The sequence below is a fragment of the Phycodurus eques genome, chromosome 12 (genome assembly GCF_024500275.1).
Source record: "Phycodurus eques isolate BA_2022a chromosome 12, UOR_Pequ_1.1, whole genome shotgun sequence".
Classification (NCBI taxonomy): domain Eukaryota; kingdom Metazoa; phylum Chordata; class Actinopteri; order Syngnathiformes; family Syngnathidae; genus Phycodurus; species Phycodurus eques.
The window spans coordinates 16,714,115-16,739,957 of record NC_084536.1 but is presented as its reverse complement, the minus strand read 5'-3'; the positions used below and the strand labels follow the sequence as shown (position 1 = coordinate 16,739,957).

General features: G+C 42.2%; 1 long non-coding RNA gene across 4 annotated transcripts in view; it reads left to right on the top strand.

Annotated features, from left to right (window-relative positions):
* LOC133410963 (uncharacterized) overlaps positions 1-25,843 on the top strand; it is a 59,901-nt gene that overhangs the window by 3,209 nt on the left and 30,849 nt on the right. The window contains exons 3-4 of one of the 4 annotated variants that reach the window (XR_009769601.1): positions 1,837-1,983; positions 15,018-15,153. This is a non-coding gene — a long non-coding RNA (uncharacterized LOC133410963). Of the gene's footprint in view, positions 1-1,836; positions 1,984-3,859; positions 4,030-5,655; positions 5,753-15,017; positions 15,158-25,843 lie in introns of those variants that run through there. The other 3 variants (XR_009769598.1, XR_009769599.1, XR_009769600.1) reach the window with 3 other exon arrangements.

Here is a 25,843-nt window from a genome sequence, read left to right as displayed (position 1 = left end):
CTGAAATCATGATGCACAAAGTGTTTAGTTTTTTTTTTACATTCTATTTCATCCTGTTTTTAGAAAGTAGAATTGTGTAGAGTGTTTTTTTCTTTCTTACTGATAAACACATTTTCTTGCTTGAGGGAGACAATATGCTTTGTTTTGATTGAAACGGAGCGGTATTAATTAAACAATAAAGGATGTTGATTATTATGGTTGCACTTTTTTTTACTTGTACTATGTAAAGGCCGAATTTTGGCTGCAACTCTCGTATTGTATCACATTAGGTTGTCGCATTTGATCATCACGTGTGAGTGTACCCAATAAAGTGACCAATAAGTACAAGGATGTCAGTTCACCGTAACATCAGTGCCATGCGAGGGCTTCTCACTATCTTGTTGCTCAGAGATGACATGATTGTTGAAGAAAAGGACACGGACACATTATGATCGACATGATGCTGCTTCAGAGCAAAGAAGAGTCTCACACTCACACACACACACACCGATAGGTCAAGGCAGTTTCAGAATGTCACTGGCAAGGTGGACAACCTGACAAGGTTCTGTGCTGATGTCATGTTGTGGTATCAGGCGGCAGAGTGCTTGATAGGTCAACATACTCCGCCCCCACACACTCTCACACTCTTGTTTGCACATGAGACACGCTTAGACAAGACCTCGCGAAACATCAGTGACACATTGTAATAACAGGTCATATTCCACTTCCATGTCGAGCCCTTCAGGCCTCACAATTTGCTTTGACGATAAGTCAACTGACAGGTTGTAATGCTCCAAAATACTTCTTAAAACTGTTAGCTAATTTAACATAGCCTACCACCACGAGTTAGAACGTATTGTAATTCCCACACAAGTGTTCAAAAATAAACACTGCTGCCGGTGCACTTTATTGAACAAACGCTATCAAAATAAACACGACACGTAATAAAAACATTTATACACAAGCTGCAACGGCCACAAATGTCGCCCGGGGACTCAAAAGTACGCACTCCCGCTAACTGTTTGCCAGTTTAGAGGCATCCGCTAACCTCCGCTCACGACTCTGCACTCTCATTTGCTGACTCCCACGTCACTCACCAGGCCAGGCACCGCCTTTTAAAGCCACAAACACTAAAGTCACAGATAGAGTGTGAAACATGAAGCTGGGGACCCCAAGTGGACAACAATAATACCTGCACCACACATGCACATAATGTTGTTGAATATGCTAAATCATTTTTTTGATCCAATTAATCGATGGGATCTTTGGTAGAATAATCGATTGTAAAAATATTTGATATTTGCCGCTCCAGCTAAATGTATTATTAGTTGTCACCTATTAAAACAATTCCTCCATGTAATGACCTTGAAGATTTATAGGATAAAGTAAATAAGCACAAACTCTATATTCTCATGTCCACTTGTGAACCTCATTGTATTGATGTGGATTGTTCCTTGTTTTCCTCACCACAAGGTGACCCAAGAGTAGCTCCAATTTCGTTTCATCTAAAGAGGGGCCGCATGCACTTTAGCAATCTTGAGCAATTTCACATCTATAGGATCTGGTAAACTGTCATTATACTGTGAAGCACTGAGTGAAGGGATTGTCCTGGATTACAGTTAATAATGCTGTGCCATTATAAAGGCTGGACAGTTGTTATTGTCTGTAGCGTTTGTTGCTTTCTTGCTGATCTGTGGGATCATAGCATGGTGCATTTGTCTCATTCTGATACATTTGATTATGGATTCTCTACTGGTTTACAGTAGTCGGCAATTTGCATTAGGCACTGAGGTGTTTCTGGGTGGATTATAGTGTTAAAATCCAACAGCACCCTTTCACCACTGTTTGCATTTTCAGGAAGTCAACCTTTTTCAACGTGCTGACAAAGAGTCAGGCTGCTGCTGAAAATGTCCCCTTCTTCTGCACCATTGACCCAAATGAAAGCAGAGTGGCCATTCCGGACCAGCGCCATGATTCCCTCTGAAATTTCCACAAACCGGTCAGGTATGAGGTCTCGCCGTTCATCTGTCTCTCGCATTTGACATCTGCTCGCGGTCGTCTTGCTCTATTGCTAAAACCAAACTGCTGTTGTTGATATGGCCTTCCTGTGATGTACGCTTGCCGCTCCACTCGATTCACTTTTATACTTGAGCTGTGGGTCATTCGCGTTTGTCGAGGCTCCTCCAGCTGGGCTGTACATACAAAGATTGACATGTTATATATTGTACGCGTGTATTTTAGAATGCGACCATGAATCTCACAAGTCACAATAAATGTATCTGAAATGCTCTTTCCATGTGTGTAGCTGAGTAAAATGATTACAAAAAAAAAATTGGACATCAATCTGTATGATGTGGTGCATGTATACACCAGTGAAAACTGCAACCACAATAATAATAATAATAATAATAATAATAATAATAATAATAATGCAAATTAAATGGATACCTCTCTGGAATAATCAAAACAGCGTATTTGATACAGCACATGTACTGGAGGTCGTTAGATTGTTCAGAGAAGTACAGTGGAGGAGTGGTTATGATGTCTGACTCACAGTTTTGAGGTTCGGGGTTTGAATCTCAACTCTGGCCTTCCTGTGTGGCTCATTAATAATTATTAATATATAAAGGTAGGTGGATAATTTCATGTGGCATCTTGACCGTACTGAAAGTTTAGGTCACGGGTGTCAAACTCAAGGCCCCGTGGGCTAGATGCAGCCCGCCACATTATTTCATGTGGTCGGTCCATTGAAGCAAATGTTCCTGCGAAAACCTGCATCATAATTGGAAATTGTCTTTACATTTAATAATGTTGAGATATTGAAAACATTAAAGTTGTACAAAGTATTTTCCTCGACTTCTGACTTTAAAACTAGTCATTTGTCAATGTGTAGTGTACATTTAATAATATGATGAGGTGATTATACATTTGGTTTGACAGCCATTACAATCCTCTAAGGCAGTGATTCTCAAAGTGGGCTACACAGCTCCTTCTTGTGGTACTTGAAAGAATCACTGCCTAGGTACAGTTCAGTTGTGTTTAACTTAGGTTCAATACACCTGCATTTAATCTTTATGTTTTTTTTTTTTTTAACAATTTATTTGGGTAAAAAAAATTATCGTACTTTTATGTGCAATATATTTTAATTGACTCATTTTTTAAGTACTGTTTTTTTATATTCCTAGATTTAAGTGCCGTGTTAATGTTCAAAATGTGCATAATGTTACAGTGGCTCACAATAATATTAATATACGTTTTAGGAATAAAATTTGTCTTGTTTTTGATGAACACTTAGGTCTACTATGCTACCGTATTTGAATGTTGGTACCATGTTGATGGTACTTGGAGAGTTAAGTATTTGTTCATTTTAAAAAAATGTGTTTTAGAACCACTGCTGTAACCATTACCATGTGGCCCACGACAAGAACGCGTTTGACACACGTGGCCGACCGGGTGATGAATAGGGCTGCGCACGATTTGGCGGTGACTCGAACTAGGACTCGAGTGGGCCTGAAAAAGCGATGAATGAATTCGAATTTTCGAACTCGAATCAGAACGAATCTTAGAATATCACACTTCTTTAGTCTGACAAAAGCTGCAACTACTGCCACGCCGCATGAACCTAAAAAAAATACAAAATATTTCACGATCTTAAGCCTGTGTTTACGGCTGACAGCATTTTGACTCACTGCGCATCTGCGCAGTTGTAGTTCGTTCTTGCAGTTGATCATGGATCACGGATGCAAATAGCCGTAGCCCTCCACCGACACGTTGATCTGCGCAGAAGGAAGCGTCCGATAGCCGAGCCCAAGGAGCTGCACGGATGTTCGTGGCAGCGCCACAACCGAAGCCGGAAAGCAGCCATGGCTGGTGGAAAGCAACCGCGGCAAAATGAAACTCAACGCAGTGTGGCAGATGACGAGAGCTGTAGCTAGCTAGTTAGAAAGCAGGCTTCTGGTCTCAGCCAGCGAGGGTTTATGGCACCGAGGCAGGCACAGAACCAACCCAGTGTCTACCTTTGGCAACGATATGGCGAGGGATCCTGGTGACGTAAGCCTTTTTAAACTACCTGGTAAAAAGAAAAACTTTTCTGGAGGGTGAAGCGGCAGCCAAAATGCACCTGCATGCGCTGTTCCCATTTCAATACATGGCTGTCAAACAATCACTTTGCATTGACATCTACGACATCTCTTTATTTCGGAATAGCACAAGGAGTAACGATTCGATTCTGATTCGGAAGTCGTTAGTTACTGTCAACACGGATAACCAATCGCGATTTAAAGGCCGAGTCTGAGCCCTAGCGATGAATTATGAATAATTTATTGCGTGATGAATTAATACTTCAGCCAAATAAGACATTGTCTAGCACTGACAATATTCTTCTGGACTCTCCAAGACGCAGCAAAATTCCAGCGTTGAAGGTTGTCGACATTGCCTGGAGCTCACGCGGGCCAAGGCGTGGGAAATGCCTTCCTGTCCCCAACGCTCGCTGTGGCGTCTTCCACATGACACGTGAGGCATAAAGCTGAGCTTGAGCTCCCTTCGCAGCATTCCTTGTGAGCGACTCCACATGGTGCAACAGCGCATGGCGAACATTATGACACAGCTCAAAGGCTTGCGAGAGACTTGCAGCTTTTTCAAAGCCGCACGCCTTAGTTGTGCACAACTTCTTGTTCGCGGGCCATTTGGTGTCTTAGGTGCAGAGATCAACATAAAAGTCACAATTCATTAAGTTGCAGCAAAGCTCACAGTCCCTCTGAAAAGGCTCCCTCAAAGAGAGTGACAGAAGTACAGAGGGTTCTTGTCTATGTTAAGTTTCAGAAGCTATGCGGCATGGTTTGAATTATGCTAGCATCGCATGCCTGTTTGATCTTGCACTGTATACGTGCCATCAAGATTCGTGTGTGTTTTTCGAAGCCTTAAAAGTTATCAAGAGACATTTTGGGAAGAGCGAAAAAGCTCCCTTTACTCCTGCCATGGTTTTTGTAGTCCGTATAAGAAAGAGCCCATGTTTGTCATTAAGGTTAAGAATGAAGGCTTTGAGCACTGTGCTTGGCGTAACTCCACCAGGAGGTGGGCTAGACCCAGTTTTGGTAATTTCGTGGACTAGTCTACGTCAGCGCATTTAAGAGGGGGAAGTCAAGTCTTGAATGCTAACATTGGTCACTGAAGGTGTAAGTGGTACTCTTGCCTGACTTTGGTGCTGACGGTATGGGTTCAGGTCCCACTCAGTGATGGTGTGAATTGATGTCTGTCTCGTGTATGTGCCCTGTGATTGACTGGCGACCAGTCCAGGGTGGCATCCGTCTTTTGCCCGCAGTCAACTGGGATAGAGGCCAGCTCACTAGGACCCTTAAGATAAGTGGTATAGAAGCTGAATTGGTGCCTAAATTGGTTTTCATATTTTTACCTTTCTTAAGAATGTTGTGGAATTATTTATAACATTGCCTACAGTTAATAAAGGTTTGATAATGGAGACACTTTGACCCGTACCCTTGTTTTTCTTTAATTCATTCTGAATGCCATTGACCTTTGAGGTTCTGCTTTAAAATTAACATGCGTGTAACACACACACACACACACACACACACACTCTAAATGCACCTTGAAAGCAACAAACGGATGTCTTTAAAAAAAAAAGAAAAGGGAAATGCCATATGTCAGTGGCATGGAAAATGTTTTTCTTAAAACTGATGTTAGTGGCTTAAAGTTTCTAGGATTCACTTTCCATTCTTCTAACTCCACACATTGAAAAGAGTTGACTCATTCAAAGGTAATTTCCCTTGTTTTTCTGACAGCCACAGTCCTTCTGATTCTTGTTTAACCTTGTCATTATTGTTAGTCCCCTAATTGCCCCCAACTTTAAAACTGTATAAAATCATTGCTTATGTGGAAAAATATAGCGCTGCAGTATGTTTCTAGACTATGTCGGCACAGAGCTTTGCAGATGCAGTTGTTGATGTTGTTCTGACTTTCTTTTCAAATTGATACTAAAATCTTGTAAAGTCCTTGACTGGAATGTTACACCCACTGGTCGGTTCAGAGAATGCCGTGAAGTGTAAACGGAACACCGTTGTTGACACACCCCTCTGTTATGGAACAGAACTGGCAACAAGACATGGTATTGTATCGATTGGCTGGCGAGCAGTCCAGGTTGTAACCCATCTCTCACCCAAAGTCAGCTGGGATACACCCCTGCTCACCTGCGACCCTAATGAGGATAAGCGGTCTAGAAAATGATGGATGGACTGATTATGTCTCCACGTAACATAATGACATGTCATGTTGCCTGTGCTGATCATTCCTGAGGTAGTAGTGTGACTGACTGGTTTAACAGTATTTTCAGTAAGTCGTTGATGGCCCCTCCCTCTGATTGACGTGATTATTCCTCTATTCATTGTGGTAACGCTGTCACTCCGCATCATTTGTTGTTGATCAGTTTTACCGCACTACTTGGAACGTTGTTGAATGACTCTGTACATTTGTTTCTCACAATACCAACAATTTGGCTTCAATATTATAGCTGTATAAAGTTTTTAGGTACAGAGAGGCTACCATGGCAAAAAGGGAACATTCAATGATTTGTATTTTTATTTATTCAAAATGTTAGCCAAAGAAGGTTTAAAATTATCGCATACCATGCAAGCATAGACCTGAATGTAGTTTTTTGTTATAGTGGCTTTTTTTCCTGTGGCTCCAACTACTGGAGGTACATTTCTTTAGTTTTAGACCAATAAAGATGATTCTGATCGTGATGCATATTCTAAATGAACATTTTAGAATCTTCTCGTAATGGTGGTCTCGACATGCATTGATTCACAAGTGGTATCTTTAGCAGTGCTGTACTAAAGTGAGGTGAATAGGAACAGTGTCCTTGTGTAACTAGCCATGTACTGATTTTATGGCATGCAGTATCTGGCCACTATGGGTGAGTGATATGATGGTCACTTACACGCTAATATTTTTGGGGAGCTGGCGTTAATCCATCCACACAGATGTTTTCCATGTGAGAATGGGCTGGCAATTGTTCTGGAGTCTTTTAAATTTAACAGACCAAACCCGCGTTTGTGCTTGTCTGAGTAAGTAACTAAGCTGCTCATTTTATGAACGTTGACCTCATTTGTGGTGTATACGACTAGGATATCTTTGGAAAAGAAGTCTTCTTTCCTACACTAAAGTCACCCACGTTGTGTGCATTTTAGGGATTTTATTTTAACCTGCACTCACTTGAGGCAATACAGGCAACATTTTCGTAATCAATTAACAAAGCCTTGGAAATGCTGTTCCAGTATGACAGTGTCGCAGAACTCAAAGCAACGTGTGCTTCGATGTGTTTGGTGTGTCAGAACTTAAGAGCCCTCATCGCAACCCCAACACCTGTAATTTGAATTGAGAACAACATTTCCTTTGTTAAATTTAAAATAAAATATGGAATATTAAAATTGTTATCCACAAGGCGAGCATAGTGTTAGAAATGTTAGAAAATGTCAAAATGAGTTATTACAAGTGAAAACGATTTGTAATTTTGGTCTAGAAGAGCATGAATAAGACCCACATGAATGGTCTCTGAGGAAAGCGTTGCCATTGCCTCAGCGCCGATCGGACCGCTGCAGAATCGGCGATGCCCGAAACAAGACACAGACATGTTCTACCTCGTCTACCGTTGTGTTCCCAGCTGCGGCGACACTGCCAGCTCACCTGGCCATATTCCCAGTTGTTTTCCATCAATTATCCATTTGAATGCGAAAACGATGTGTCACCTTGACAAAAGCTCAATTGGTTTCAAGGCTAATGTGCGGTTTTGTGTCACGCGATGTGTGGCCTTGGGGTATTTACACCTCATTCTAGGTACCTGACTTACTGGAACCTTTTTTTTTTTTTTTTTAATTGGGTGCAGGGTTTCCTTATGCTGGGACATTCCCTAATGTAATTGTCAATTGTCACTGTATAATAAGTAAAAGCCCTGGCAGCTTTGCAAAAAGACATGCGTAAACTCTTGTTTGACGGCCTCGGTTTTCTTTAATTCAATCTTTGAAATTTCAGGTCCAATTCCAAGTTTGTTTCATATTTTGGATAGACCTCCAGAGGAAAATAAAGCAAAAGTCTTACTGAAGCTACAAATAGCCATATACTGTATGTAAATGAATGTTTTCTGATGAATTGTCTGACCCCTTGACGGTTTATTAGTCCATTCAGTTTGAGAATATATAAAGGATATTGATTGAATGCTCTCACGGCTGGGATTTTTTTAGTAGGCCAGTGATTGACATTCACAGGTCTCTGGGAAAACCCCATGCTCCGCGATTTTACAGCTAGCCTCCGAATTCAAATTCTGTGGCGTTCATTCTAAGGTTACGTGAGGTGGGTGTGTCACAACGTCTGGACGGGAGAGTATGCGTCGTTGAAAAGGGCACGAATCTAAGTGCTTAAAAACAGACTTAATAGTAAAAAGGAGACTATAGCCCTGAGTGTGCTGAATTGTCTTTCGACTGAGGAAAATGAGCACACTAGTACATGGACCTTAATGGACCTTAAGCTACATGTCAAGGCTATTGAAGAAATGCTCAAATGGCTTTCCATAGATTGTCAGTCATTTTGGTGGTGTAAAAGCAGTTCCACACAAATCTGAAACTGATGAGAATGTGAATGTTTCTTGTCCGCCATGAAATTGATGAATCTGTTGTATACTTGTAGTACTTGTCGCTGCCCAGATATTTGTGTACGTGTGTATTGTGTGTCTACCCACCTTTTGTATTGTTTAAATGTGATCATGATCAATAATGATTCTTAAATGTGTATCTACTGATATTTAAAGTGGTGTGAAGAAACCAAGTACAAATACTAGGTTTCTAAGAAGTAGATGTTTAAGCTATCTGTACTTGAAATGAGTATTTATTTTTCTTACAACTTTTTACTTTTACTCCCTTGGAGGTCTGGCGTCATGTTCATGTCGTATTTCAAACCACAGTATTCACTAGCCCACTTTACTGATTTCTTCATCTGTTTGCACGTCAGACCCACTCCTCACTCGGGAAAACCTTTTTTTGTTTTTTTAAATCCTTTGTTTGCTTAAAAAATCTGACGGTAAAATAAATTACCCCGTGGCATGTACATTTTGTTTTTAGTTCATATTAGTCGTTGTTTTGAGCAATACTGGCAAATGCGTGCCTGGATCATTTAGCGGTGGCTTGATCATCCTCCTTTTGTGCACTCTGTGTTTCAGCTGCTGTCACAGCATTTAGATGAGCATTTTGCTTGAGCGAAAATGAAGAGTTTTTGTCATCCTCCACTCACGGCAGATGATTAGAGCAAAATGCCTTCCCATCTCGAGTGGAGATCGCCACGGCTCCAAATAAAATCCTCTGTGATTGAAGGTCGCAATATTTTGAATTCTAATAGGCCTGCAAGATGAATTGCCTGGAATAGACTTGCGACTCTTCCTGCTTCCTCCTCCTACTCTGCCCACACCCCTTCCTTGTCCCCCCCCCCCCCCCCCCCCCCCGTCCACTGTGAAAAGAACCACTGGGAATGGTAAGGCCCGATGATCATAGAATTATTGGATGGTGATTCTAAACCCTTCAAAGAGGAGTTGCTATGGAGATCTCGTTCCAAACTGTGAAATGATTCTGCTTTGAAAGGCCGGAGGGTCTGAAAGGCGAACACATCATTGTTCAGGTGGCGGTTGGTTAGGAAATCGCTGGTGGCTGTGCAATCAGCGGCACTATGGCAGTGAAGGACCTGAAAAGGTTTGTTCTCTGATGTGGGACAACACTTGTGTGCATGTGAAGCTTTCTCCCAGTCCAGGCACTCTCATGCACTGCGCGTTTGCAAAACAAATGGAATATCAATGGTCAGACTAAGGATGAGGGGATGAACTCATTTATTTTGTTTTTGGGTCATCGTCAACAAATCGGCTTTTCGGACCTGATCACCTCTACATGAATCAACTTGTGATTCCACTTATTACCATTATTTTCCGGAAGCTCATTACTCATTCATTCCTTTAGAGTAGGAAAATGAACTCATTTTTTTACATTTCTTTTTTATCATTCATAAAAAATATGTTTGCCAAAAAAAAAAAATATTAGCTAAAAATAAATACCAGGGAAAACTTTGGGGGGGGGGGGGAATAAATTACCCAAAAGTACTATAAAAATAATACTAGGAAAAATATTAGAGGGGAATTGGGGAGATACTAAACTAGTAGAATAAAATACAAAAATATTGGGCAAAAATAGAAAAATACCAAAATATTACCTTGGAAATATCAGAAAAATAATATTAAGGCAATTATTATGTAAACAAATTCTTGGGGGGGGAATCTAAAATATTAGATACAAAATAGGGAAAAATTGGACAATATATTTGTATGTATACAAGAGTATTCGTACCACCCCAAAAAACATACTAGGCAAAAATACTCATATAGATATATAGATATCTATATAGATATCTATATAGATATAGATATCTATATCTATATCTATATCTATCTATCTATATATATATATATATATATATATATATATATATATATATATATATATATAGGATATATATATATATAGGCTATATCTATATATATCTATATATATATATCTGTATCTATAGATATATAGATATATATATATATATATATAGATAGATATATCTATATATATATATAGAGATATATCTATCTATAGATATATCTATCTATATATATATATATATATATATATATATATATATACACACAAGCTCCCTCCAGTATGAAAGTAAAGTACATTTGTCCTGATGGCCTTGCTGGTCTACTGCTATAAAATTGGTGATAAGGTTGCCATGGTAATACCAGACTTTTCCTAAAAAGAAGCCAGTTTACCATACACATTGATTTTGATGTTTTTTTTTAAAGGTCAAATGATGATACACTTTAGCTTTAATGCTTTGAATTCTAACAAAATTTCATGAGATACCACTTTTGATATACTTGAAAGATTGGCTCACAGGGTGTCAAACGCATAATTTTGTCAAGCTGCCTTTAAGTTCCCAATGTATTTATTGTAATTGGTATGTTGGTACGCAAAGGAAGGACTTCTGAAGATGTAGTCATATAGCTGTCAGTTTCACGAATCCTATACAAACCTATTTCTGAATAACCCTCATGTTCATCTGTAGTGTTTCAACACCGGTAAGACACCCATTATGAGCGTCACCCTTGACAGACCCGTAAAAACGCTTTTACTGCTCTGAATACCGGCAGAATTGCAGCGCTGACTTTGCGTGAACACTTTTTAAAGGCAGCGAGAGGAATGCGAGTTCTTCAGATGTGCTCTTAGCTGCCTTGCATGTGAAAACACGCGCAGGAAGTTGGAGGCGAATGAATACTGTAATTTAACAGAATTATGTTGACCACGTATCCTCCCAGGTAGCGACATCACAGCGTGGTAGCTCAATCAGGATCAGTATTGATCTTCGACTTGACACAGATTGCCGTCTTGTCTGTGTACGTCATTCAAAACTGATTATAGCTAAAGCTTCTTTTTCAGGGAGGGGGATGGCGTTCACTGAAAAACTCAAAACTAGTGGGGCAACTGTGGTCTCCTACGATCATTTCCGATTCGCATTATGCTGTAGTTCTTGTCTGGCACCCCCCGAGCTTGGAGTGCCGCCGTAAATCCCAAAATTGGAGGTCTTTGTCAGGCCCTTATAAGGCCATTCAAAGCCACTCCCTCTAATCTGTTTGTGGCCTTTGAGACTTACCCGTTTCACCACAAAAATCGGAGGTTTAGGTTTGCCATTGAACTTCATATCCGTTGTGTTAAGTAGCTGTTATGCCATTAGAAACGCATGATGGTCGACCTCCCATACTGTTTTAAAACAATATTAAATTTACTGCAAGCAGACAATGTACATGCAAACAATAAAATATAGTACGTGAGCTTGTGGACAATGACGGGGCGGACATGTTTGGCTAATGTTAGCATTTCATGAGCACATGGTGGACCTTCACTTTGCAGCATGATTCGGTTAGCAAGCTGACTGTGAGCTGTTGAACAAATATATAGTTTTCATTTTTGAAAGGAAGTGATGTCACTTGCTTTTCAGCTATGACAGGGTGGATAATATGATAAAAATGATGAGTATTTACTCTACAACCATCCACCGTTTCCAACTCCAGTAAAGAAAGACAAAATGCTGACTGAAAACATGAGTTTCTTAAAAGGACAGGTACCCCATCGTGACAGAGTGGACAGCAGTTTCAGGGACACGTGCAAATGATGAAAGATGATAGAATATACATGGTCAAATGACTCGTGTTATCCAAAAACATCATGTGTAAAAAAAAAAAAAAATGATTTGGTATCATTCAACCACTTATTACACACACTTTGAAACATACGAAAATCACATGCACCCAATGAAAAAAAGAAAAGGTACAAAAGGGAAGGAAACACATTTTAAGAGACTTGCAGTGTCATTGTTTGGCCACTTTGTTATAAGGCCTCAGATTTGAATTATTCTGCTTCATTTTCATGATGAGGACTGTTAATGTAACATTAAAGAAGGACGGTTAAGTTGTGACCGCATCCCCGGAAACTGGTGGTGCTGCGTCTTTGCGCCAGTCGGCGGCCTCACGAGAGCAGGACACGTTTTTAACAATCCAGTCGAGGACTAATTGTAACGAGTGTCCCCTCACATTTCCTCTTTTTTTTCTTTCACCTTACGTATTTGTTCCCCAGCTCTCAGCCAGGAATTGGGTGGCTGTAAATTTGAAGTGAATGTTAAATTAGGCGGAATTAATTGAAGGGCATTACTGTGGAATATGCGGTGACCAAAGGAGAATGTCAGCTGATGACTTAATAGTGAGTGATCAGCTGGTCCTGCACTTCTAAAGCCTTTGTGTTATTGAATTATCCGCTTTTCATGTGAAAGATGTAAGATAGTATAACATTGTAGATTAGTCTTGGGAAAAAAAACCTTGCTTTTCAGAATATTTTCAACGATTTCCTTTGCCAAGATTGAAATCAATCATGACAGATTTATTACTAATTGCAACACTTTTGAAAACTTATGTGCGAAAATTGCTCGGCAGAATTCACACTGCAGAGTATCCCAACTTTACGTTGTGATTGCTGCTCATGCATGTATATTATTGCAGCAAACAAAATGATTACATTGCAGTATATTTTCTAAGTTCGAGCAGAGACAAAGGCAAATTTTCATTGCAATCAGTGCTAAACGGGGAGCTGGTAAATTGGAGCAGCAAAACAATAATTCCACTGATTAGCCCCTTTCTGTGGAGCCTAAGTGAACTGTTTATACTGTGGAGTACCTCTGCAAGAGGAGACGAACCAAAACAGGCTGATTAGCCAAAGACTAATTGAATAAGTCCGTTTCAGCATGCGGACAACATGCAGGATGACAGCTTGCGCATAAGTCTACAGCTTCTGTCGAGCAAGTCTTCCGTTGACCAGCGATGTTGGTTTACAACATCCTTGTTGTTCACTTCAAAGTTAAAAAAAGAGAGAAAATTAACCGAGGAGAAGAACAAGCTCAAGTGCACTCGAGGGAAGGATTATTTTTGTTCCATCTTATGACGTGCAAGAACTCCCTCTATTCAGTGTTGACGCTAATTGCTCATGTTGGCATCCTAACATGCTTGTGGTGGCTAACTATTACCAGCTACAGTCAGAGGTGGCAAATATACTCATACTCTAAACTTGACAAGTACAGATTTGTGTGTTTATAAAAAAAAAAAAAAAAAAAAAGAGTGGTAAAAGTAGAAGTACTGGTTCAACTGTGGTTAACTTAAAAAAAAGCACAGACTCTGAACCATACCTAAGCAGTAAAAAATTAAATAATATACAATACCCGTTTTTGATAACATGATACCGTGGAAAGAAACCTCTGCACTCAAAATACTTTCCCCCTTATTAAATTGCATAAAGCTCTACTGAAAAGAAACTTCCAATAGCTTTACTAACGTGACAAACAAAAAAATGCTAATTACCTAACAACTAAAAAAGCACCCTTTACCTACTGTGTGTGTGTTTATATATATATATATATATATATATATATTTGTTTGTGTCTGTGAGTCATCGCTATTCCAAGCGTGCATTCGTGTTCCAGCATGTTCGTTGATGGTGTGACAGCTTTTTAACGAGCCAATCATGGTGCTGACATAGCTTTCTGTGACGATCTCACCTGTCTGTCAACACTATTTTTATACGGAGCATTAACAGACGTCACAGAGCACGCTCAGAACATACCAGACTCGTTTCATTGAATGCCTTACACGGCATGTTCTATACTTCCTTGTTGAATGGGATGGCATTCCCTTTACGACTGGTTATTGTTGATTGATGCAAAAAAAAATAAAAATAATGAGTGTATTAAATCAAACGTAGGGAGTAGTGGTTAGCACGTCTGCCTCACAATTCTGAGATCCGGGGTTCGAGTCTGGGCTCTGGCCTTTCCGTGTGGAGTTTGGGTTTTCTCCTGGTACTCCGGCTTCCTCCCACAGTCCAAAAACATGCAAGTTAGGCCAATTGAAGACTCCACCCTAATCCCGCCCACCGTGTCAATTATAACTGAGCGTTATTGTCATTGCCATGGACCTAATCTGCTGACTAGTCAGTTTATCTATCCGTCCTTTTTCTATAGCACTTATCCTCATTAGGCACTTATAGAAAAATAACACACTCACACCAGTGGATAATTTAGAGTATTCAACTAACCTAACATGCACGTTTTTGGAATGTCGGAGGAAGCAGAGAACCTGCACAAGTTAAGATGAGATTGGAACCCCAAAGATGACAGACATGCTAACCACTATTAGCCCATCCAAATTCATCAGTTGTTTTGTTTTGGTCTTGAAAGCCTACAATTGCCACAATGCCTTTTGTAACAAAAAAAACGTCTTTGTGGCGGATTCATGGCGAAAAAACGACATCGATTCAATTTTTACCGATTTGACTCCCTCCTGCTGTTACTGGCAAAGAGGAACAAAAAAAATCGATACTGATGCCTTGTTGTGTGTCCTTGCGCTGCAGGTGCATTCGACGATGAGGATATCATCCATGTTGAGGGGAGCGTGAGGGACATGGAGATCATCCACGAGCAGCTGAGGGCTGAAGGACGAGAAGATGACCATTAGAGGCGGCGAGAAGAAACTGAAACCAGAATACAGTATGTGAGTCAGTCTCAGCAGGATCTTTACACCCCCCCGACAAGTCCTGTACCCCCTCCCATCCCAGCGGCACACAAATAATCACCCTCCCACACACATGGCAAAAGAAGAAAAAAGTGTTTTTCTTAATCTCCACACAATAGGTCTCACCCCCCGCCTCTCTCGCCATTTTCTCCCTTTCTGAGATTGAAAGTGATCAGGGGTCAGGAGTGTGCCGCTGTAGAAATCATTAATAGAGAGTTACTTATTCAGTGGCCGACCCCGGGTCAGCGCTGTGGCCTAATGAAAGTGTTTCCACACAGCTCTTCTTCAGCCAAAGTAATACTCACATCACTGAACATGCAGCTGCTTAAGGGAGGAATTACAGCAGGTGACGTCTGTCTACATTGCACCAAAATTGTTGACGATTCAGCGGAACCTTAAAGTTCCTGTAAAGTGGAAAATAAATGTCTAAATTTGACAGACCGCAGAGAAGATTGTTGCTAACAACCCTGCCAAATTTAAATGAAAAAAACAAAACAAATCAACAGATATATAAAATGAGGCTTCCAAATCATGAGAAATCACGTTGTTGTTTCTGCTCTAAAATGCTGTGGTTGTGAAACCACGCCTCGCTCAACTGTCAACTGTCAATCAAATACCACTTCTACAACCTGAAAAAATGGATGCTACTTTGTCAAATATCTTTAAGCCTAAACATAACTTACGTTTGAGCGGTGAAAATATATTCACTTAAAAATATATCCCCCCGCGGGTCGTCACTAGGCTTTTCCAGGCCATGACAACGAGGCGCTCTAAAGCGGCCACGCCACTCCGAAGCTCCAGTTCGTACGCTGTCCTTTAAATCGGACTTAAAGTCAAGGTACGACTATACAGTGCTCTTTTTCTTAATTTAAAAACATGTAGCAATTTTTCAGTTTTTTTTTTTTATGGCGGCTGAAACAGTAATGACATTTCAAATAATTCCTTTCACGGAAATGTATTTTATATACGAGTAAATTCAGTTACAAGCTTGGTCACAGCGCAAATTAAGTTCTGTATTTAGAAAAGATGGCTTACAGTTTCTGCACCAAGGAGGTGCAGACCAAAATTTAAGGGGGTCAGATAAAATGTGCAATGTTGCATAAAGATATGTGAAAATGCGGCCACATTGTTAAGATGATGAGTCTGAACCGGCAACTTCAGCTGCGATTTGACTGTAAATGTCCCATGATGCATTTAAGGAGGGGGAGGTGGCATTTCACTCGGAGCGACGTGCCCCTGCCACTCCGAGGCTCGGACCACTCATTACACTAACGAGAGGGGCTATTTCACCTGCTCCACAGCCCACCCCCACCACGGCCGCGCCTTCCTCCCCCTCGCGGCACCTCCCCGCAACCCATGCAGCCCCACTAACAGGAGCCATTCAGCCTAGGCAGGTGGCCGCTTTGCGCACATAATTGCTGACAATTTTTGGCAATGAATAAAAATGATCTACATTACTCGTCAAAGGTTGAGCAAGGCAAGTCAAATCTATGGAAGACCTCTTTAGATGGTAAGAAAGAATGGCGCTTATCAAAGGCTCTGCCAGGCTTTTAAGACGGGAGGGACGCACGCGCCTTGATTGTCTCCCCGGGCGGCTGTGTGGGCCTCGCTCAGCTGCCACTCGTCACAGTTTTGCATGTTTATGTCGCCATTAAATGCACGGCTGTGCCTCATCTTTAAATGCAAAGTGAGACACAAGAAACTTCTTACATATAGTTCTTCCTTACATGTGAGTTCAAGTTCTCTCTCTCTGTGTGTGTGTGTGTTATGGCCGAAATGATAATTGTTTATTTTGATTATAATCCCGATTATTTATCAAAATTATTCATCGTGTTATGGAAAACATCTGTGCTTTTACTGCACTACCTTTCAACAATGTGTAAACAGTTTTCAGTGTAAAATGAAGCTTTAAAATGAATGGATTATCATTATGGAATGAATGATAATAAAAATAATGCAATTTACCAAAGAACTTAAAATTGACCAAGTGCTTAATGAATAAACATGCGAGTATCTTTCTTGTTGTTTAGGTAGCTTAATGAAGCCTTAACCATGCGTTCGCCCCCTGGTGGTTGGCTGACTGCTGGTCTACTCCTGAGAAAGTGCTTGATCAGACACGTATGCAGTTGAGCCTGCATTTGAAATGTAAATATTGCAGACGATGAGATTCATTTAATCGTGGCATCCAAAATCACGATCACGATTGAAATTCAATTAATTGTGCAGCCCTAATATACTGTGTGTGTATACGTGTCTATGTGTGTGTGTGTGTGTGTGTGTATATAGTACATTGAGTAATACCCCACTATATTGTGGTTCACACTTCGCTATCCAGGTATTTGCTGTTTTTTTTTTTTTTTTTTTAATTTGTAATTTTTTTCTTTTATTTTATTTATAATTTTTTTTGTGTTACTACACTTGTTACTGTTTGGACGATATAATTTCTTCTTGCTCTCTCTCAATGTGTGTTTTTTGTTGTTGTTGTTTTAAAAGAGTATATAAAGACCTTTAAAAAAATATGTGCTGTAAATGCTATAAAAACATGCCTAGGGTGTATATCATTGATTTCACTTATTGCAGGGGTGGTCTGGAATGTAACCCCAGTGATAGAAGGTCGATTACTGTATACATTTTATGTGCTTTTCAGTGTATTTAATTGCTGCTAAAATGCTAAGATGATTCAATGCTAATAATAATAATAATCATAATATTAATAATAACAATAATAGTTTTTTCAATGTAGAAAGATCCCTCAACAATCTCATGATGACTTTCAGGGCATGCAGCTGCAATACTTTATACATTATCAAGATTTGCTAACAGTGCTTCAGTGGTGTTTACAGGAACAATCTTCTACCGCTTTTGTCCATATGAATGGTCTCGCAAACAACAATGATAGGATGGCAGCCCACCAGCGGCGCTTGGTGGTGGTGGCCGTATGCGTTTGACCCCTGCGGGACCCACATGCCTTTTATTAACATCTGCCTGTTAGGGGAGCGCCGCACGGCGGCCGCAAGCTGATGAGGGAAACCTGGAGCGGGTTCAGGCCATGTCAGCCGCCGTTTGCTGTTTCCATTTCACACATGATTAATCTCTCTGTGAAGACTTGGGCCGGGCGGGCGGGCGGAGTGTGTGCGCGCCTCTTCCTCTGCGCCTCTCCTGCTGGCTGCACTCTGGTTGCCTGACTAAAAGGCCTTTAGAATTCCTGTGGAGAGAGATGTGCCCAGAGTGAATGCAGCTGGCTGGGGGTCAGCGTGCGGAGCTTTTTGCTGCCATTGTGTAATTGAGGCTCTGGCAAGGTTTTTCCCTCAGTTCTTTCAAAAGGGAGTATGATTGTGAAGTGCGCTAAGGGTTTGGGGAGGGAAAAGGAGGCAAGGGGAGTGTTTCAGGGGTGGGGGAGTTTTTATATGAAGAGGCAGGTCAAGTTGACAGGAACAATAAGAATGTGTTCCGCTAATTTCTGCGGGGCTGAATCAACAATAATAGGCTCCATTTCTTTATTACAACTTTTCTATCTCGCGCCCTCCCATTCTCCACCCTTTTCCTCCTCCACATCCTGTCAAGAAGCAGTCTTGACTGTGGTCTCAAGTACCTCGCCGATCCATTCGGCATACACTCAGTATACTGGGAATGCTCAATATTTTCTCCAAGAACCACCAGTCAATAATGACAAAGTCCCCGACGACGGATCCGTAATTTACACCGAACGAACCATCTTTTTTTTTTTTTTTTAAATCTGTCCTTTTCAGCTGCATAGCCATGCCAGAATGGTGGATCTGTGGGCCTTTTGTGCTGGAACAGTTTTGCTGTGGAACAGGGGAGTTTCAAATACTTATCTTTTAATTATTCTGATGTTTATAGAATATGCAGCCGGAAAGAAGAGGGTTTTAGGCGACAGATAGAGGGACAGAATGGACAAGGGGACGAGGGGTGAGAACCACAGCAGAACAATAGTGAGACAGTGTAGGTATTTGACCACAAATAATGTTACAAAAGTCAAATCATGTTCTTATTTGTGGACGGGGGGACACCCGGTGAGGACACGCAACAAAATAGGACAAGATGAGAGAGAACGGAAAAGCGCAGGACAGGACAGGATGTGTGAAATGAGCAAGGCAGTGCTACTGATGAATAGCGCGGTGGGATGCTTTTATAGTGTCTAAACACCTGTAAGAACCAGCGAGTTGATATCGTAATACGTGTTATTATTAGTGGACCCAGCACAAGCAATTAAAACCTAAAGCGTGTCTATGGAATTTATTAGTGAATGAACACCATATCACATGTATGTTGGTCAACTGGTGTACAGCGTTGCTGAGCTGGCACATTGAGGAAGGCTGGGCCGCAAGGGCGGCTAAGCCAGCGAGCCCATCCCACAGGGGACCCAGCCAGGTAGACTCCACCCACTCCCCAAGACCCAGGCTGGCCCCCCAGTCCAACTGAAGCACCCTGACCAGTCCCAAAGGGAGGGGCAAGGGTACTGGACCAACAACCCCCACGTCCAATTGCCCCCACCCGCCACCCAGTGCCACCCCTGCCACCCCTAGAGAGCATGGGGGCCCCAACCACCAACAGGGCCCAACGCAGGAGCCAGCTGCCACCCGAAAAAGCTCACAGCCTGCCAAAAGCGAGCCCATGTCAAGTCCCTGTCACAAGTAATGATGGGCAAGGGCGCCAAGAGAGGGGAGGCACCCTACTCTCCTCACGACTTGACAACCGAATGGGGGGGAGAAGGCCCCCAGGAGTAAAGCCAAGAGAAATGTGAATACCCGCCACCCACCCTATTACTATGGTTACCAGGATCCCCAACTGGCAACCATTATCCCTGTACCGTGATCGTGTGTGGTGGGGTGTCGCGTATTAAAATTGGGGAGACTGGTGGGGGTGGGGTGAGACGGTCACAGGGCAAAGATGACCTGTAACCATTTCCCATTCCCCAGCCCGACACTGTCCTCCCCCCACAGATGGATGTATGATGCATTAAAACTGGAGGGCCGGCAGGCCAGAGAAGGGGGAGGGGCGACCGGACTTGAGACCAGCACATATGTGCCAGGACCCAGCCCAGCGTCCGCCTCATCAAGCCTCGTGCTAGCCACCCAGGGGACCCTGAATAAGATGTGAATGTCCCCAATGAGTGAAATACTCATTGTGAGTATTACAAGTATACAGTGAGAGTAATAAAAATGCCGGCCCGACCGAACCCCCCTCCCCCAGCGACCAGAACAGGGCACAGAAGGCTGGCCCCTCCAAGGCAAGAGGCGGCGACACCATACCATAGGACCCGAAGTCAGCCAGGGACCCCACACAGCCCAAGCGAGAGAGAGGTGACGACCACGGCGGAGCGCCCCGGGGAGATGGAAGAGGATGACACAGGACCTGGCTGCAATTCCGTGGCCCCCACCCGGAGACCAGGACGAGGCCCCTGGAGTAGGGCCAGCGGGCCCCTCACCAGCATCCACAGACTGAGAGCAGCCCCGTGACCGGCCCCTCCCAGGGTGGCAACACAGACAAAACCCAACCCAAGAGGAAGAGGAAGAATCAGGCCCAGCATCCCCAGAAGCCCTCGTCGTAGATCCAAAAGGATAGGGTTCAAGTACATGTGACAGTGACTCAATGGCATGCACAGGAGTCTAAAATGAGAAGATATGATTTGGTCACATTACATTGCATTTACATTACATTTTTGTATGAGATTATTTCCCAGGCAAACAAGAATCAAGCTTCAAGGTTCACCATTTTAATAAAAGGTGACCAGTTAGAGGGAAGTGGGTAATGCAGCCATATGGGTGGCACAAGCCAGTGCAAACTGTAGGCCAGTCTCAAGCCGGGATAAATGCAGAGGGTTGCGTCAGGAAGGGCATCCGGCTTACAACTTTGCCAAAGAAATATTACTGTTCGTCTAAAGAATTCCATACCGGATCGGTCGTGGCCCGGGTTAACAACGTCCGCCTCTGACAGAGTTAACCTGCAGCGTGCTGGTGGAAATTCAGCTACTGTGGGTCAAAGACGAAGGAGAGGTGGAAAGCGGGTTCTTCGGCTGAAACAGAAGAGGAAACCACAGAGGCTACAATTGAATTTGGGGACTTTGAATGCTGAGACTATGACAGGAAAATCTCGGGAGTTGGTTGACATGATGATGAGGAAAAAGGTTGATATATTGTGTGTTCAGGAGACCAGGTGGAAAGGCATTAAGACTAGAGGTTTAGGGGCAGGGTTTAAATTATTTTACCATGGTGTAGATGGGAAGAGAAATTGAGTCGGGGTTATTTTAAAAGACGAGTTTGCTAAGAATGTCTTGGAGGTGAAAAGAGTATCAGATCGACTGATGAGGGTGAAACTTGAAATTGAGGGTGTTATGTATAATGTGATTAGTGGCTATGCCCCACAGGTGGGATGTGACCTAGAGGTGAAAGACAAATTCTGGAAGGAGCTAGACGAAGTAGTTCTGAGCATCCCAGACAGAGAGAGAGAGTCGTGATTGGTGCAGATTGTAATGGACATGTTGGTGAAGGTAATAGGGGTGATGAAAAAGTGATGGGTAAGTACGGCATCCACGAAAGGAACTTGGAGGGACAGATGGTGGTAGACTTGGCAAAAATGATAGAAATGGCTGTAGTGAACACTCCCCTCCCCCCCCCCCCCCAGAAGAGGCAGGAACATAGGGTGACCTACAAGACCAGAGATAGAAGCACGCAGGTGGATTATATCTTGTGCAGACGATGTAATCTGAAGGAGGTTACTGACTGTAAGGTAGTGGTAGGGGAGAGTGTGGCAAGACAGCATAGGATGGTGGTGTGTAAGATGACTCTGGTGGTGGGGAGGAAGATGAGGAAGACAAAGGCAAAGCAGAGAACCATGTGGTGGAAGCTGAGAGGACGAGTGTTGTGCAGCTTTTCGGGAAGAGGTGAGACAGGCTCTCAGTGGACAGGAGGAGCTTCCAGAAGACTGGACCACTGCAGCCAAGGTGATCAGAGAGGCAGGCAGGGGAGAGTACTTGGTGTATCTTCTGGCAGGAAAGGAGAGAAGGAGACTTGGTGGTGGAACCTCACAGTACAGGAAATCATACAAGGAAAAAGGTTAGCTAAGAAGAAGTGGGACGCTGAGAGGGCTGAGGACTAGTGGAGGCTAGACTCAGGACAGAAGTGAGTATTTGCGAGCAACAGTATGGTTTCATGCCTAGAAAAAGTACCACAGATGCATTATTTGCCTTGAGGATGTTGATGGAAAAATACAGAGAGGGTCAGAAGGAGCTACATTGTCTTTGTTGATCTAGAGAAAGCCTATGACAGAGTACCCAGAGAGGAACTGTGGTACTGCATGCGGAAGTCTGGAGTGGCAGAGAAGTATGTTAGAATAATACAGGACATGTATGACGAGGGCAGCATAACAGTGGTGAGGTGCGCTGTAGGTGTGACAGTGGAGTTTAAGGTGGAGGTGGGACTGCCAGCCAATCATAGAAGCATAGAAACAAACAACCATTCGCACTCACATTCACACCTACAGGCAATTTGGAGTCTACAATTAACCTCCCCTGCATGTTTTTGGGATGTGGAGTCCCCGGAGAAAACCCACGCAGGCACGGGGAGAACATGCATACTCCACACAGGCGGGGTCGGGATTTGAACCCCAGCCCCAGAAGTGTGAGGCGGATGTTCTAACCAGTCGCCCACCGTGCCGCCTAGGAGTGACTGGGTTGGATAAAGTTAGAAATGAGCTCAACAGAGCCAAGGTGAGATGTTTTGGAGACAAAGTTAGAGAGAGCAGACTTCGATGGTTTGGACACGTCCAGAGGAGAAATAGTGAGTATATTGGTAGAAGGATGATGAGGAATGGAGCTGCCAGGCAAGAGAGCTTGAGGAAGACCAAAGAGAAGGTTGATGGATGTCGTGAGGGAAGACATGAGGGCAGTTGGTGTTCGAGAGGCGGATGCAGTAGATAGGATTACACGCTGTGGCGACCCCTAACAGGACAAGCCGAAAGGAAAAGAAGTTAGAGGGAAGGGGCTCTCGTGCATGTTATCCCTGTCAAAAGACTCACCACTCCTGCGTCAGTGTGAGCGCAGTAATTGTTCATTGTTTGGCATCAGGATGCCTCGCGTTGGGGAAACAATTATCACATGGCCTGCTGGGTTTATGTTCTTTTTCATCTCCTTTAATGGCTTCTCGGTCATTCTCTTTTTAACCCCAAACAGGACATACTGTAATGTGCAAACTCAAGAGTAGTGGATGAAAAGAAATCCGTCTGCTATTATCACGAGTGGAACGAAAAAGAGGTGAGCTTTTCATGTCTCATTCATTAAACTTGGCGATAAGTCAAACATTTTTGTTTTTGTTTCTTTTTATCATCTTATGTGCTAATGTAATGAAAAGCTTAAATTGGCATTTTACACCACGGCTGGCGTTGGTCATCTCTAACAAATTTAACATCATCTAGCAAATGCTAACAAACAATGCCAAATGCCACAATCCTTTAAGCAACTGATATTTGAACATGGGGAAACGCACTTAGACAGATTGTATAATTATACTCAAAGGCAAATATTCTTTATCCTCTGTGAAGAACGACTAATATTACTGCTAAGGAGTTGTGAGATCTCCAAATGTCTATTACACTTCCTTCAGATGTCCATGGCGCGCAAACAAAGAGCAGCATGATATGCATTCAACTGTAGCAAAAATGTGGCAAAAAGTTTCTTTACATTCTAGTTATGTAATTATAGCATTATTGTATGTTTTTATGAAGTCAAATGTTATAAGTTGTCATTTTTCTTACTAAAAAACACTATTTGTGTTTTTCGGGGAGGCTGGAACGAATCAATGGGATTGATGATTTGAGATACGAGATTTTTGATTTACCAAGTGTGGTCACGAAACAAATTTCACTTGCATCTCAAGGCACCAATGAACATTGGTTAACCCCTATAAAGCCTAACACATGTGAGACTTACGCTTTTGAGGCATCTGCATCATCATTGCAATGTTTTTTTTTTTTTTTTCTTCTTGAAAAGCCCGATGTATGCTGGGAAGAACATTCTCCGAGAACTTTGCCTAAAAGTTGATGCAATTATCTGGAAAAAAGTAAAATAAGGTTTAAAAAAAAAAAAATAAAAAACAATTTCATATTTTGACCGTTTTGTTCAGAAGGACAATGTAATAAAAAATACAATATAAATAAAAATTTCAAAGAATTGGGATGTTTCATCAATGATTTGATGGTTCAGGCTTTACAGGTTTAGAGTTGCATTACGGTTCAGAGTCATTAGTTGGCTTTAGACTTGTCGGCACAAGACAAAAATGACATAATTTCATGGAAGCGCAGTGACACATCGTGCTATCATTCTGCCACTCGCACGCCACCCAAGTTTTTAACGTTTACAAATGTGAAGCAGATGAGCTGGAGGCAGCGATCCGGTCTCATCTGTACAGTCATAAGACACATTAACATATACAACTATAATTAAAGTAGCATCTTCTCACTCGTCTTTTTTTTGTCTTTTACTGAACTTTTATGATGCATTGATCACTTTCTTTTTGATAAAAAAAATGACATTTCCTCAAATGTGTCGCTGCCACCATGGCGGGGGAGCATGGATGATGTAATTTTGGAGTCTTGATCAGAAGGCCGAGAATTTAAGCTCTTGGCAAAACCAAAGAGATTCGGATCCAGTTTATGACATCTGTTCACAACTTTTTTAATTAAGCACAACCACCAAACATGCATAATAAAACAGAGCAGATACTTGCATCAATGCTCAACAACTGAAATTTGGAACATCAGAATTCTGGGCGGCAAGGATCAGGGTTCATCTCTCGGCTTTGGGTTTTCTGTGCGGGGTTAGCAAATTGTACCCCGTGCTTGCCACATTCCAAAACCAAGTACGTGAGGTTAATTTGCCATCCTAAATTTCCCACAGGTGTGAATGTGAGTGGTTATGCTTGCTGTCAGGGACATGCTGTAATTCAGGATTACCTTTCCCACACAACTGAAAGGCTCTCAAACACAGTACTGAAACGCTCTCATACAATTACTGAAACACACACACACACACACAGCTGAGATTTCTTTGTACTGACATGTGCAACTGAAACGCTCTCACACTACTGTAACACTCACATACAGTACATACTGCACACTACTGAAAAACACTCATCACACTACTGAAACGCTTTACCGCACACCAATGATTTATTTCTTTATTTTTTCACTCACATGCACTAGTGAAACTCAATCATCAAACTGCTGGAAGACTTTAACACACTACTTAATTAATGAATTTATTTAAAAGAGACAATGCACTTTATTGAACATGTACAATACTTGTGGAAATGTGCCAAAGTTAGCATACAGCTCTCATAGACACAACAGAAATAGTCTTGACACACGCTACTGATTTTTGTATTTAATTTCTGCCCGCCCCCCCCCACTCACACAATACTGAAACACTCTCTCACACACACACACACACACGATTGAAATGTTCTCATACTTACTATTAAAACGCTGCCATATACTCTACTAAAAGGCTCTCGTACACCCTACTGACATGCTCTCTGCTGTCCATGTGCCCTGGGATTGACTGGCCACCAGTTCAGGATGTACCCCACCTTGCACTCAAAGTCAGATGGGATAGGCTCCAGCTCACCCATGACCCGGAACAGGATGCAC